The 13214-nt window shown below is 36.7% G+C and overlaps 1 protein-coding gene across 1 annotated transcript in view; it reads right to left on the bottom strand.

Annotated features, from left to right (window-relative positions):
- The window catches only part of LOC150089600 (matrix metalloproteinase-21-like), a 43365-nt gene extending 30500 nt beyond the window's left edge, over window positions 1-12865 (bottom strand). The window contains exons 1-2 of the mRNA XM_090368683.1: window positions 12739-12865; window positions 2605-2733 (exon numbers count right to left, since the gene is read on the bottom strand). The gene's annotated coding sequence lies outside the window, so the exon portion shown is untranslated. The remainder of the gene's footprint in view (window positions 1-2604; window positions 2734-12738) is intronic.
- Window positions 12866-13214: the final 349 nt, after the last annotated feature.

The raw sequence follows: 13214 nt of genomic DNA, 5'->3' as shown, positions 1-13214 counted from the left end.
ACTTTTAAAGCGAAAGGATGGGTGAAATGGGAAGGTTTTTTTTTTTTTTCGCTGATCTGACTTAGTGATTGCTTTCTACTAATGCTAATTTAACGAAAATAAAAAGGAACTATGATGAAACTAAAACAAAATGGATTTAATTAAAGTTTATTGTTTATGAAAATAAACAATAAATTTTAATTAATGTATATTGTTAATGACTATGAATTTAATCAGAGTAGACAAATCGCATGTTCGTTTTTTTGAAGGAAAAGGAAATTTTCTGTCGAGTAAAGGTCCTGTCTTGTATTGCCGTTTCATTCTTCACGACAATTCTTTCATTTGCATAATTCACTTTTCCTTTAGAATAATTTTATTCATTCTGCAAAGACTGTCAAAGCATTCTGAAATATGTTCAGAATTCGTATTAATACAATACGGATTACAGAGGGTTCGAATTAGTGAGGTGAGATTTTATTGTAAATCTCTATCCACTTTTGTACCATGATTGCTTTTAGCATCATGAGAGAACTCTTTCCGTTCCCCCAAAAAAGATGATTTAATGTAGAAACTACGCATGCGTCAGTTTCGTTCCGCTGCTTTTCATAATTATAAAATCACCATATACAAATGTATTTTGAAATGTCAATACGAAAAGCATTCCATTCATTTTGTAGGAGCATTTATATGAATGATATACGACTTATATCTCATTTTAGTATCCAGATATAAACATAGCTTTAGAAATAGAAGTATCTGTGGATGGATAACTATTTATTTGTATTCATATGTATATATTTTGATGTATACATAACGTGAATAAATAAATAAAAATACGCTTGATAGATCTATACAAACAGAAGCACGCGGCATCCGATGGCTACTTAAAACTTACTGAAAATAAAACTTGACTCAGCTGTGCAAAGTGCATCGATTAAAAGAAGAGCCACGTAAAGCAGCCTCTGAATCAGCACAGACTTGTTGACTCATTGTAAACTAAAGAAAAAGGAGTGATTCAGTTCAAGTGCTCGCCCACTTTATCTGTTCACCACAGCGAAGAGTAAACTATCTCTGGAATTCTCTTTTTCTATTTTTGCCAGGACAATTGCTGAAGAACAACTGATCTAAATCGCCTGCAATACACTTAAAACAAGGCGACAATTAAAATTTACTCACCTTCTTGCTACTTTAAAGACAGTTGCACTTTATTGGGATGTCAAAATAACTCAACATCGTGAACTCCCGTTAAAAAAAGAACAGAAGTTTCATTCTGCAGTCCAGTCCAGTCCACTGCATACCTGTTAAACTGTAATGCATACCAATAAACGTCCTAACTATAATTTTTGTCTTCCTTATGAACCTAGACAGCAGGTAAAAAGTCAAACAATTGTAATTCTCTTCTCCTGTCACTATATGTCATATATGCATCTAAGTATAAATGAAAATCAGTCGACCTTGACAGCTTTACAGCTGATTTTTTTTCTACAAATATCCCGCTGGGTCCATTGGCATTCCGAAAGACATGCGGTAGCTCCGACGTACTCATCATGGTCGTTAGCGCTCAGTAGGATAAGTTGAATTTAAAAGAGACTGCTTCTGTACGTGACAAGCATTCAGCATGAAAGAGTTTTCAAATAGTTTCTCTTCTGTGCTGCTTTAATATTATAACGTATTACAGAAGGGTTTTAAAGTACGTGTATCTGTCAATAGTGGAACTCGCAAAAGTAGTTTAAGGCTTTATATTTAAAATAAAAGGAAAAAAACTATCAGGATACAGTAAAGGACACTCGGTATTATTATTGAAGCGGTTTCCATTTGCATTCTTACTAAGACTTTTGCTTTTCGATTAAACAAACAGGGTTTTTTTTTTTTTTTTTTTGTCTTGAAGCTATTGCAAACGACCAAACAATCCATCTATGGATTTTCATGGAGGTCTGTCGGAGAAAAGCCATAAAGTGTAGTGCGAGTAGGCGAAATGCAAGCGTGATCTTCAAGTACTCGGAAAATACTGCTTGAGTAATATACGTCAACTGTCCAAGAGGTTTAAATAGTATACACCACTTCCTTCTTTCAGCGTGAGGTGCTGTTAATCACGTATGCGCTTCTGTAACTATTGAACACGAAAAAGAAGTTTTTACGACTTTCATGGAGAGGATGTGTGTGCGCGGTTATTTTAGGATTTCTGTAAGAGCTTTTTCACCACAGAAGTGTTTTGCGTCAAGCACTTTTACATATGAACGTCATCCATCCATTGAGTGAACTCCAAACAGCAGCAGATTGGGCAAATTGAAGACTGGTCAGCCGAAGAAAGAAAATTCCGTTTATTCTAATTACGTTCAGCTAATTGAAACTCTTTAATTGATCGATTTTTTAGATTTTAGTGGAAACAGGATTAAATCAGTGATGATCAGAACTGAGGATAAAATTTATGAATCTCTTAAGAGTTTTTCATCCAGTAGATTTGTGATTTGTTGGGTTTCCTGTATCTACCAGCAAATAAAATGCCTTTGATGTTAATATTCGTATCAAATAAGATAAACCAAGTGCAGAAAGAAGGATAAGATTTCTTGTTAGAATTATAGTAACAATAAGTCAGTTAATGAGCCATATAGCGGATAGTAGTACCTTTTATTCCTTTCCTGAACTTTTCTATATTCTCTTAACTTTCATAACAGTAATCTGAAGGACCGAGCAAATGATGGGATCACGCAACTGAAATCTTGTTTCCTTTTCTAGCAGACATCTTTGCACTACCTGAAATAAAATATAATATGAAATTAACTGCATTAAATGATAAAATTGCATTTTGTTTTCGTTTTTTAATTGATGGCGCTTTAATCAGTAGAAAAATAGATCAATCAATTTGCTTGAAAGGTGAGTATAATTGGAACGGTTATATGTTAAAGCCTTTCTGTGACATTTGATGCACTCGCCGTTCAAAGGTTGAGTGGAAAAGGATTATGATGCTAAAACTGTAGTGTCGAGTCAATTATTTTCCTGTGTAGTTTTCTAATATATTGTAAACGACGTTAAAAATAAATCACTATGAGTATTACGAGTTGTCCAACATGTTACTGCTTGATGAGCCTCGACGCTATTTACTCTACCCACTCGTAAGTGGAATGGTGACCTCAAACGACCATAGATGAGTTTGACCTAAGATCCAGGGATACCAGACGTCCTGCACAACAAAGAATTGTCCCGCGTGCCGCTAGATAATTTTGAAAGTAAAAATTTGATTGCGTCTACCACAAATAGATGATGTTGATGAGCTGGTGTATAATCAGACTGGAAGCTTTTGGATCATAGTTACTCGAAAAGTCACGTGATTTAAGAGAAAGTCTTTATGAAAAAGGAAGCTTGATGGGAAGTGAACATTGTTTCCACTTCCACCCCATTGCGTAGTTTGCTTTTCGAGAATGGGCTCTTTCACAGTTGTTAACAAAAGTTGTCACCAATGCCCCTCGTTTCTCTACTACTTGGATGATATAGTAGATTTCAATATTCTCACCTTTGATCATACGCTAGGTAAAATTAATGATTTTGTTAATTTACTATCAAGCTGAAAACCATATTGATAAACTGCATGAACAGAACATATAAATTTTTTTTCAGCTTACGTCACTACTCAGCTTGTGCCTCTTTTACTGTATATAGTTCAATGTCTTATGTAGTTTAAACATTAATTTTTGTAAGTTGAACCTTAGTCCTCAGTGAAATGTCAGCAAACGAAGATATTGACAACGGTTTAGATTCAGAATCCGAAACAAGACACCAGAAAAGAAGTTTAAGAGACTTGTAAGTTTTAACAAAAGCTGGACTTCAAAATACAGCAGGATTCAGCCTGGAAGAGACGGCTTTATGGCAAGAAGTTCAATTTGCAATAACTTTCCGTTAACAATCAGTCATGGTGGAGAAAACGATATAGAGAGATATTTAAAATCAAAAAATCATACCTCAAACATCAAAGCAATAGCGGGTTAATTTTTTTTAACGTGAAACATAGCGAATTACAATATGATATAGAATTCACAGAGGCATCATTCAAGTACCATTGGTGATGCATTCCCATAGTTATGTATCAGCTGGATGTGCAAGTTCACTGTTCCACGGAAGGTGTACAGATTAAAAATTCATTGATATATATTTTTTTCTCATTCCATGCAGAAGGCTCTTCAACAATATCAATGCAATAAACCAACATCTTATTGAAAATAAACTTCACTGGAAAAATGTTAAGGCTTAGGGAGCAGATAATGAAATGTAAACTTTTGTAATAAAAATAACGTATACACTGCTTTGAAAGAAACATAATGAGAAGAACACCATTCCTGCCCGATGTAATCCACCACATTTCATCTAACTCCGCTAAAAAAAAGCATCCAATAGTCTAAGTATTGATGTAGAAGCAATGATCATAAAAATATTCAATAAATTCAGCCATTCAACTAAGAGAATAACAGAATTGAAAGAATTCTGTTATTCTCTGGTTACCCTGCGTAGATCCCAAGATGAAAATACTTTTTGTTTAATAAATTAGTCTGTTACCTTTACTCCGTCGCCTATCTTCGCGGTAGCACGGTGGTTATAATCCTCAAGGTTGGAAAAGGCCTGGGTTCGAATCCCGTGAGTTGATCGGTCTCAAGCGAGGATAGATAGCAAGGGTTCCCCCCCCCCTCGGAAACTTGTTTTTGTTTTGTCCATCAGAACAGGCAAACAGACCAGAGAACGCACGCAATTTACAGACATAACGCACACGGGTAGATGAGTTAATTTTCAGGTGGCCTTAATATAGCCGTTTTATTCTGTCGCTTATGCAATGAAAGTATACTATCTGCGAACGGTTATGCATAGTCATGCAGTGTGTGACTATGCATAACTGACTATATGCATGGTCTGTGTTATATCAATAAAAAAATCAGATGCGCAGAAACCTCGCGTGATTTACTAGACTTCCGAATACGTATTTTAAATATTTGGTGTGATTTCAGCTTCTCAAAATATTTCAAAGCTTACATCTGAGAAGATGAAATCATTTTAAAAACGTGGGCCTTGTGTTTCCCCACACTATCTTATGCTTTATCTAAATTAATATAACCTATAAAATACTATCGGAAGCCATAGGACACTTGTAATTATGACCAATTCGTTTACACTTGTTCAAATAATTAAATAGGATGTTGTCCACTGATGATTCGTCAATGCTTTATGGCAGTCTTTCTACTAATTTCTGGTAGTAAGGTATATTAGGCTTCGGTCCTCCCTTAAATCATTCGCGCGCTCCACCACCGAAGAAAGTGGTATTTTCTTTACCCTTGTTCATTCCAATGGCGTTCGATTAGGTTGAGGTCGTACTCTGTTCACAATCCATGCTTTCTGACGTGGAGCGCTGCAGTGTTGGAAAGTATAAGGGTAGCTTCCATAAGGTTACCATAATGTAACAGCTTCCACAGCTTATTGTTCGGCAGGTTTTGAAATGAATTCTGGACTAATCGCTGATCACCTTTGTAGGCCAAAATATTTGTTTATTTCTTAGTCACACAATTTCCCACAGTCAGAGAGTGATAGCCATAACTTTTAACACAATAATATTTTGAATGAAATGAATAAAATCCCATTAAATTATAGCAAATTCAAAAAAAAAGCATCGATATTCTTATGGCATTGTTTCCTTAAAACCCAAGAAACACACTACTTCGTTTTCCTTAAGCAGATAGTGTTTGAGATTGGCAGCTCCACCGCAGTGACGCACGAAAACTGCGATGCTATCTGATTCGTTATATTTGTTTTTACTTTTCATAGTAGAAAAGATTAAAACTGATCAATAGAATGTCAATTTAGTGGGGATAAATGTACACGAATGATGGCAAGTCCACGAACCAGCGAATTTAAGAAATATTATTGTTATCCAGAGGTGTATCAGCAACGATTGTTCTCATACGGCTCGTTCGAGGCCGAAGATGATAAAGGTTTGCCAGAGGTAATGATCTGGTCTGAAGTGTTATCTCTCCCTTCATACTCACCAGTCTTTATGCCAAGTAATTTTTTAATCTTTGTGTGCCACTCAAGAAAAGTGAAAAAGCAGATAAATAGGTGAAAAGAGCGATGCATGAATAACTCCACAACCAGACAACAGAATTCCTTTCTTTCTCTCTCTCTCTCTCTCTCTCTCTCTCTCTCTCTCTCTCTCTCTCTCTCTCTCTCTCTCTCTCTCTCAGGATGGAAGAAGTTTTTATATTATCATAAATTATCAAACTATTGCAATTTTTTAGCTCCCGCTCCTCTCTTCTTCCCTAAAAGTCCTTAAACTAGATAGACTGCTGGGAAAAGACACTGGAAAACAGTTATTTTGGCTTAAATTCAAAGTCTCGTGCGGTTAATCCTTTGATATATGAACGACTCCATTAAGCTGATATATCATTTGCCCCCATGAATGAAGCTGACATTTGCTGGCATGAATGGAGCAGCTGCCACATTCAGCAATAAACAAATCGCCATGGCAACGGACACAATTTGACAGACGTGTTTTTTTCGCTTCAATCTGTCGTTATCAGTTCACAAATATGGCCATTACCATCCATCTGGCGATGGCGCTGAAGTATAAGAGGTCATATAAACAAACTGTAAATCTGTCACAGGTGGCATTTGTATGCGGTCCTTCGTTTTCGAAGATCTTTTTTGAGTTTCATTTAAACGCTAAAGCTCGTCTTATAGTGATCTCGTTTTACACGATAATTTAAAAAGAGATTTATTAATAGAGCGGCAGTTGCATTAGTGATCACTACATTGCGGAACGTCCCAAAAATAACGTTTTGGACATCTCGAAATACTTGACAAATGGACTCGTTCCACTTAGAAATGGAGATCATTCCCAAGTGGAATGGAAGTCATATATTCAACAATCGTTTTAGAATCGGACGTGGTTTTCTAAACTGGAGTGATTTTTATTTTATCCTGTAAGAAACTACCGATCTTGCAAAAAACTCAATCCATACTTCCGCTATTGTATACGGGCGTGTAATTGCAACAGCTGACAAATCATTCTCTTGTCCTTCTCTCTTATGGAAGTTTTTACCTCCCATTTTTGCCCCGTCCCTTCCTCTCTCTTTCTCTTCCTGATCCGTCATGAGATTCGTATCTCTGTTTCGATGGCGTTTCCCACGCCTCCAGCTACCTGAGGACCACCGAAAGGTAATGAACAGGCTACCGCACTCAGACAACTTCCGGCCAGTGTGTAGAGCGAACATAAGTTACCTGCTGTATCGGCATTGCACCACTGGAAAGCTTTAGTGGCTATAATGTTGTCGGGGATCTGTAATTTGGTCTTTTGATCTTCAGAATAGAACGTAACGAGGACATTCTACAAGTGAGCCCCATTCGAAAGTGCTCTACTTGGAGTTTCAACAAGAGATCCTATTTAAAGTCAGCCTTTCTCGTATGGAACACATGTATACAAACTGGACATAAATGGCAATAATCCGCGATCCCCAAAAGAAAGACAGGTAGAAGAGATGTAAACGTGAAAAAAAAAAAGAAAAAAAAAGAAAGAAAATTATAATCTACTTCATCAGGGTGCATCTGTATTTAACAATCCGTATTTATTAACTAAAATGTGCGTAACAGTATGGAAAGAAATTAATGCAGAATATTTCATGACACAATATTGATAATGCTGATTTGAACTGATGTAAATTTAATGAAGGCAGAGTTGTCTGTCGTGTTGCAACGAAACTTGTATGATTCTTTCAGTGAGTCCACCCAGGTAGCACATGGGATATAATTTCCTCGGGGAGGGTTATAAAATTCCTGGGTTCGAATCTTATCAATAATGCAAGGAATTTTTATGAGCTTTTTTCACAACATATTTGACTTAGTTGGTCTCATATGAGGATCGGATGGATTTTCTTCCGGAAATCCGGATTTTTCGTCAAGCAAACTGGCAAATCGACTGAAGACTAAACAGTTACAGACACAACATAGGTGACACCTCATAGCCTTAGTTGTTTTGACACGCACACTGTCGAGTGAAAGAGTCATGTATGGTCCAGTTCTCTTAGTTATTGATTGCAACGTTTAGATTTCTAAGCGTATTGGAAATTCTGTCTAGAGATCGCAGAGCAAATTGCTAATTAAAGTATCACTCATTTCTGTGTTGTTGTTGGTGGAGTATTTGAAAGGGATGACTGATGGTCAACAACCAGATGATTTGGTTAGTCAATCGTTTAGAACTGGTCCAAAGTAACTCAGACCATAGATTTTTTCGATTGTCATTGTATTTTTGAGAGATTATAGACTTTATAAACGTATACATATGTATATGTCTATAAGGTCTTTTTATTAAGTTACAAATAGACCCAGTAACTCTTCGGTAAGAAAACTGGATCATTGGCATTTATTATTTGTTTTTATTTAGGACAACGATTCGATTTGTCTAATATTTGAAATAAAGCTCAAGTACTGTAATTTAGTATCGTAACTGTATCCCAGACGTCAAGTTCTTGATTACAATGCTGAACTTCATATTTTTATAATGAAACTTGCATTTCAGTTATCTAATTTCAAAATTCGGCTTTTTGTTTGATTAACTAGAAGCTACGTAAAAGACTTTGGTTCAACTTCAGTACTTAATTCAGATTTTCTGATTTTTATCTGCTTGGAAAATCTTTTATTATTAAGTATCATTATTATGTTAAGTCACAACAAAAGAGGATAAACCTTTAACTTGTTTATATCTCGAATAAGCGTTCTGTGTTCACCAGCCCCGTAACAGCACCTTCAGTGAAGCTCCATCGAGGTCTTTAGAGATGTAGGCTTGCACTACGTTCGTCTCTTCGTGTCTCGGAACAAGTTATGTAACCTTACACCGATCAGGTTATCACATCTCCTTCGCTAGCTCTTCAGTGAGTTGTCACGCGTAAATCTCCCCGTAGAGCGTCTACCCCACGTTCAATTATTCATTTTCCCGTGCTAAGTAATCGGCTACAGATTGTCCACACACGTAAACCTCTCATATTCTGTTGTCTCCCACTTCCCTCCCCATATGTATGAGTGTATTATTCTGGGATAAATAATATCCGACCTCTTTCCCAGGATAAGAATCAGTCATTGCTCTTTTAGACAGATTGCAGTGACCTTGAACAGCTCAAGCCTTTTCCAGAAACGTATCTTTCCTTGAGGAGAAAGTTCGCTCTGAGGGTCAGGGGTTAATAAATGACCTTTCATTATATTGTTTGGATATCGGGCAGTTTCGAAACGAATAAGCTTTGATTTTCGCTGTTGTCCTAACTATGCAAGTGTCAGTATAAGTACCGAAGTATTTATATAGTTAGGACTTTTTACTGACGTGTTTAGCACATCTTTATATATTTTAGTATTGAAAACACAACATTGGATTCTCTCTCTCTCTCTCTCTCTCTCTCTCTCTCTCTCTCTCTCTCCAACATTATCACCCTTGAGACAGATGAGTGCAAGAAGATACTTTTCTTTATTCGCAACGGAAAGGAACTAAATGCACAATCAAGTGAAGAGACGGATGTGAAGAGACTTTAAGAATGCTTAGGTCTGGCGACCGATGTCTGTATGTATAAATACCCCAATGTTCTCCTTCAGTGAAGCTTGAATAGGCCTTTTGCAAAAGGGCGACAATTCAGCTCCATTATCCATTATATACATTATCATCTGTGTCTAGGGAGACGTAACAAAAGATACAGAGAGAGAGAGAGAGAGAGAGAGAGGGCGGGGGAAATGGATAGATGACGAAAAGCTAGAACGTGCTAAAAGGAAGCTGAAGTCCATAAAGCTAATTTAGCTGGCGATAAAAATACAGATTCAGTAATGATTTAAACAATAAAAAGGCCGTTGCGGTTATTTTGTACATCCGGATGCTGGAAAAAATGGTTAAAATTATTTAGGATGGTTCTTATAGTTAAAGATAGTTAAATTCTCTTCCTCTACTATAGAATATATTTTAATAATCACGGCTGTAATTCATTAATAATCTTGCGTATCAGGTAATTAATACAGATGAAAACGATTGAGTTCATTTACTGTACCTCTTTCATTTCCTCTTGAAATCAATAAAACATTGTTCGTGGATAATGAAATAGTTTGTGGCTGCAATTATGCATTAAAAGTAAAAGGGAACCTTGAGCCACAAAATGGAGGCCGATGTTGACAGCCCTAAAACCTTGACCGCATTTAACGAACCCAAGCTGAGATTCTGATCAATGACTGTCGAAGCTATCAGGACACGATCCTTAATCAAGCGAAATTAAATGCAATTAAACTTAAATGACACATATGTTAATTAAGCTTAATTACATTTAATTAAGCTTTAAATTGGGCTTTTAATACCTTTCCATTAAGTTCTAAATTAGTTTTAAATACATTTTCCTTAAACTTTAATTACACTTGCTTGTTTCCTGCCATAACTTTTGATTGCATCTACTTCATGGATTCTGAAGAAATCAAGTTTGATACCCTGCAGGAACGCTGGTTATTGGGTTAACTGCAGGTGTAGTTATTGGGTTATTTTTAGATTAAGCGCCGAGGCGGCTAAGGCCACAAGGAGTCAGCGTATTGGGCTTGTAATTTGCATGTATTTTATGATCGGTTTGCTTGTCTCCTGGATGAAAAACCAGAGTTTCCAGGAGAAAGAACCATGCAACCATCGTCCAAGACTGACGAACTGGCCCATGGTGCAAAGAAAGGCCACAAAATTATGTGAAGTGACATTTTTCTACTAGAAAAGGAACCACCGACAGGATTTTGCAAACACATCCAGCGACCGCTGGATGTGTTTATTAATTTATTTTTAAGGTGGCATCGTTTTAGGTTATATCTCATATTGTGAATGCCTTCACAACGAGTTGCCATGATATTGCACTACTTCGAGTAAGTAACGCTTCACCTAAGGAGAAGACTAGTGTTACTTATTCTCAGATAGGTACCACCACCCAGACAGCACTGTTTCAGGGCTATTTGGCCCTTCGTCAGTGAGTGGATAGGTACCCAAGTGATGCAATGATGGCAAAAACAGTTATGAAGTATAACTCCACAATATGAGAGATGCCTGATGGTGTATGATGTATTTAGACTAAGGCGCATTTAGGGCTAGAGCCTCAAGCTGCGAACGAATTTAGACTATGTATATAAAGTGCTTAGCATCATAATACACAGCCATTTCTGAATAAACAGAAAATTTTTAAGGTGGCATCGTTTTAGGTTATATCTCATATTGTGAATGCCTTCACAACGAGTTGCCATGATATTGCATGATATTGGCATGTTTCCATGATATTGGCTGTGTATTATGATGCTAAGCACTTTATATACATAGTCTAAATTCGTTCGCAGCTTGAGGCTCTAGCCCTAAATGCGCCTTAGTCTAAATACATCATACACCATCAGGCATCTCTCATATTGTGGAGTTATACTTCATAACTGTTTTTGCCATCATTGCATCACTTGGGTACCTATCCACTCACTGACGAAGGGCCAAATAGCCCTGAAACAGTGCTGTCTGGGTGGTGGTACCTATCTGAGAATAAGTAACACTAGTCTTCTCCTTAGGTGAAGCGTTACTTATTCGAAGTAGTGCAATATCATGGCAACTCGTTGTGAAGGCATTCACAATATGAGATATAACCTAAAACGATGCCACCTTAAAAATTTACTGTTTATTCAGAAATGGCTGTGTATTATGATTGTTTGTTTTTTTGTTTGTTTCGGAATTTATTGGGCGCATCGGCAACTATGGCCAGTGTATTATGATGCTAAGCACTTTATATACATAGTCTAAATTCGTTCGCAGCTTGAGGCTCTAGCCCTAAATGCGCCTTAATTTATTTTACAAAACTTGAGTTTTACGTTCGAAAGTGAAACTTCCTTAGTTATTAACAATCTGTTACACTTCAAAATTAATACTCATAACGAAACAAAACGATGAGTGACTGCGTCAACCGTTTTGACCGGCAGTGAAGGCGGTTTTTGTACCCTTTCACGAATCTCTCTATCTACATTGCGGCTACGTATAACAAGACTGTGTGTGGTCGAGGCCATTCTCTTGCTTCATTAAAAGTGAAACTTTCAAAAACTTAATTAACGGAAGATGAATGCTTCTAATATTTTCGTGCTAATTAATCATTAGACATTCCAAAAGGTTTGATATATATAAAAAAAAAATAAATAAAAAAAAATACAAATTAATTTGGCCGGGAATTTATACATCAATCGCCATCGGTTCATGATCGATCAAAGAAAAAAAGAAATTGATAATTAAGTTGTAAATTTTATATGATTTTTAAAAAAATGTCGAATGCATCCCACATTTTTCCCATAATTTCAATATGTATCACTTGGTATGAGTAGAAAAATGTGACAATACTATTAATCATTGATTAATAAAACGATAAACAACGTTTCCTATGATTGTAGTTCGAATAAAGATCTCTCTCTCTCTCTCTCGAACCAAATTTCAACACTGAAACGACTGAGTAAGAAAACCGAACGGCATTGCACCATTTCTGAAAATAGTTTAAAATTAAATTTAAGAAATTTGCTCCAGTTAAATGCAGTTCTTATATACGATACTCTTACTTTTGCTTTTTAATCCAGAGGAGGTGTGCGGAAGAGAGTAAATCGCATACTATGTGTGAGAGAGAGTCGGTGTATATTAAATCGCATTCTTCTCTAGAACAGTTTTCTTAATGATCGCAAGAAAACGCTTAATTCTACAAGATTCCTTCGATATCTTCTTACCTGTGTCCGAGAGAATTCCTCGTGTAGTAGCTCGTGTAGTTGATAAAGTGTCCTTCAGACCACGTTGTCAGGCCGGTGATGCTCTGCAATAAAACACCGTACCGCGACAATATACACGGACGCTACACTTAGTGGAAAATCAGTTAACATGTGAATGGGGGCCAGTGGCACGTCTCGGCTTTTATCGGGACGTCACGAACTGACTGCCAATGGCAAAGAACACCTCTTCACTTCCATCCACTGCCGGGAGTTGTTCTTGCACGTGATGCATACCACACTTAACCAAAGTTCGGACAATCACGAACCCCAAGTGACATATTTCACGAAGGGTAGGGTTTTTTTCCTTCCTTCTCTCTCTCTCTCTCTCTCTCTCTCTCTCTTTTTTTTTTTTTTTTCCTCTGTAGTAGAGCTTCCTGTGTCGAGCTTTTTTCATTCTACTTTGTCAAGTAGGACTTGACAAAAGGTTGAAAGGAGAG

The sequence above is a fragment of the Mastigoproctus giganteus genome, chromosome 2 (assembly GCF_048544385.1).
Source record: "Mastigoproctus giganteus isolate SK-2022 chromosome 2, ASM4854438v1, whole genome shotgun sequence".
In the NCBI taxonomy this organism is placed as follows: Eukaryota; Metazoa; Arthropoda; class Arachnida; order Uropygi; family Thelyphonidae; genus Mastigoproctus; species Mastigoproctus giganteus.
Note: the sequence above shows the minus strand (reverse complement) of the source record. Positions and strands in the feature narration are given on the sequence as shown.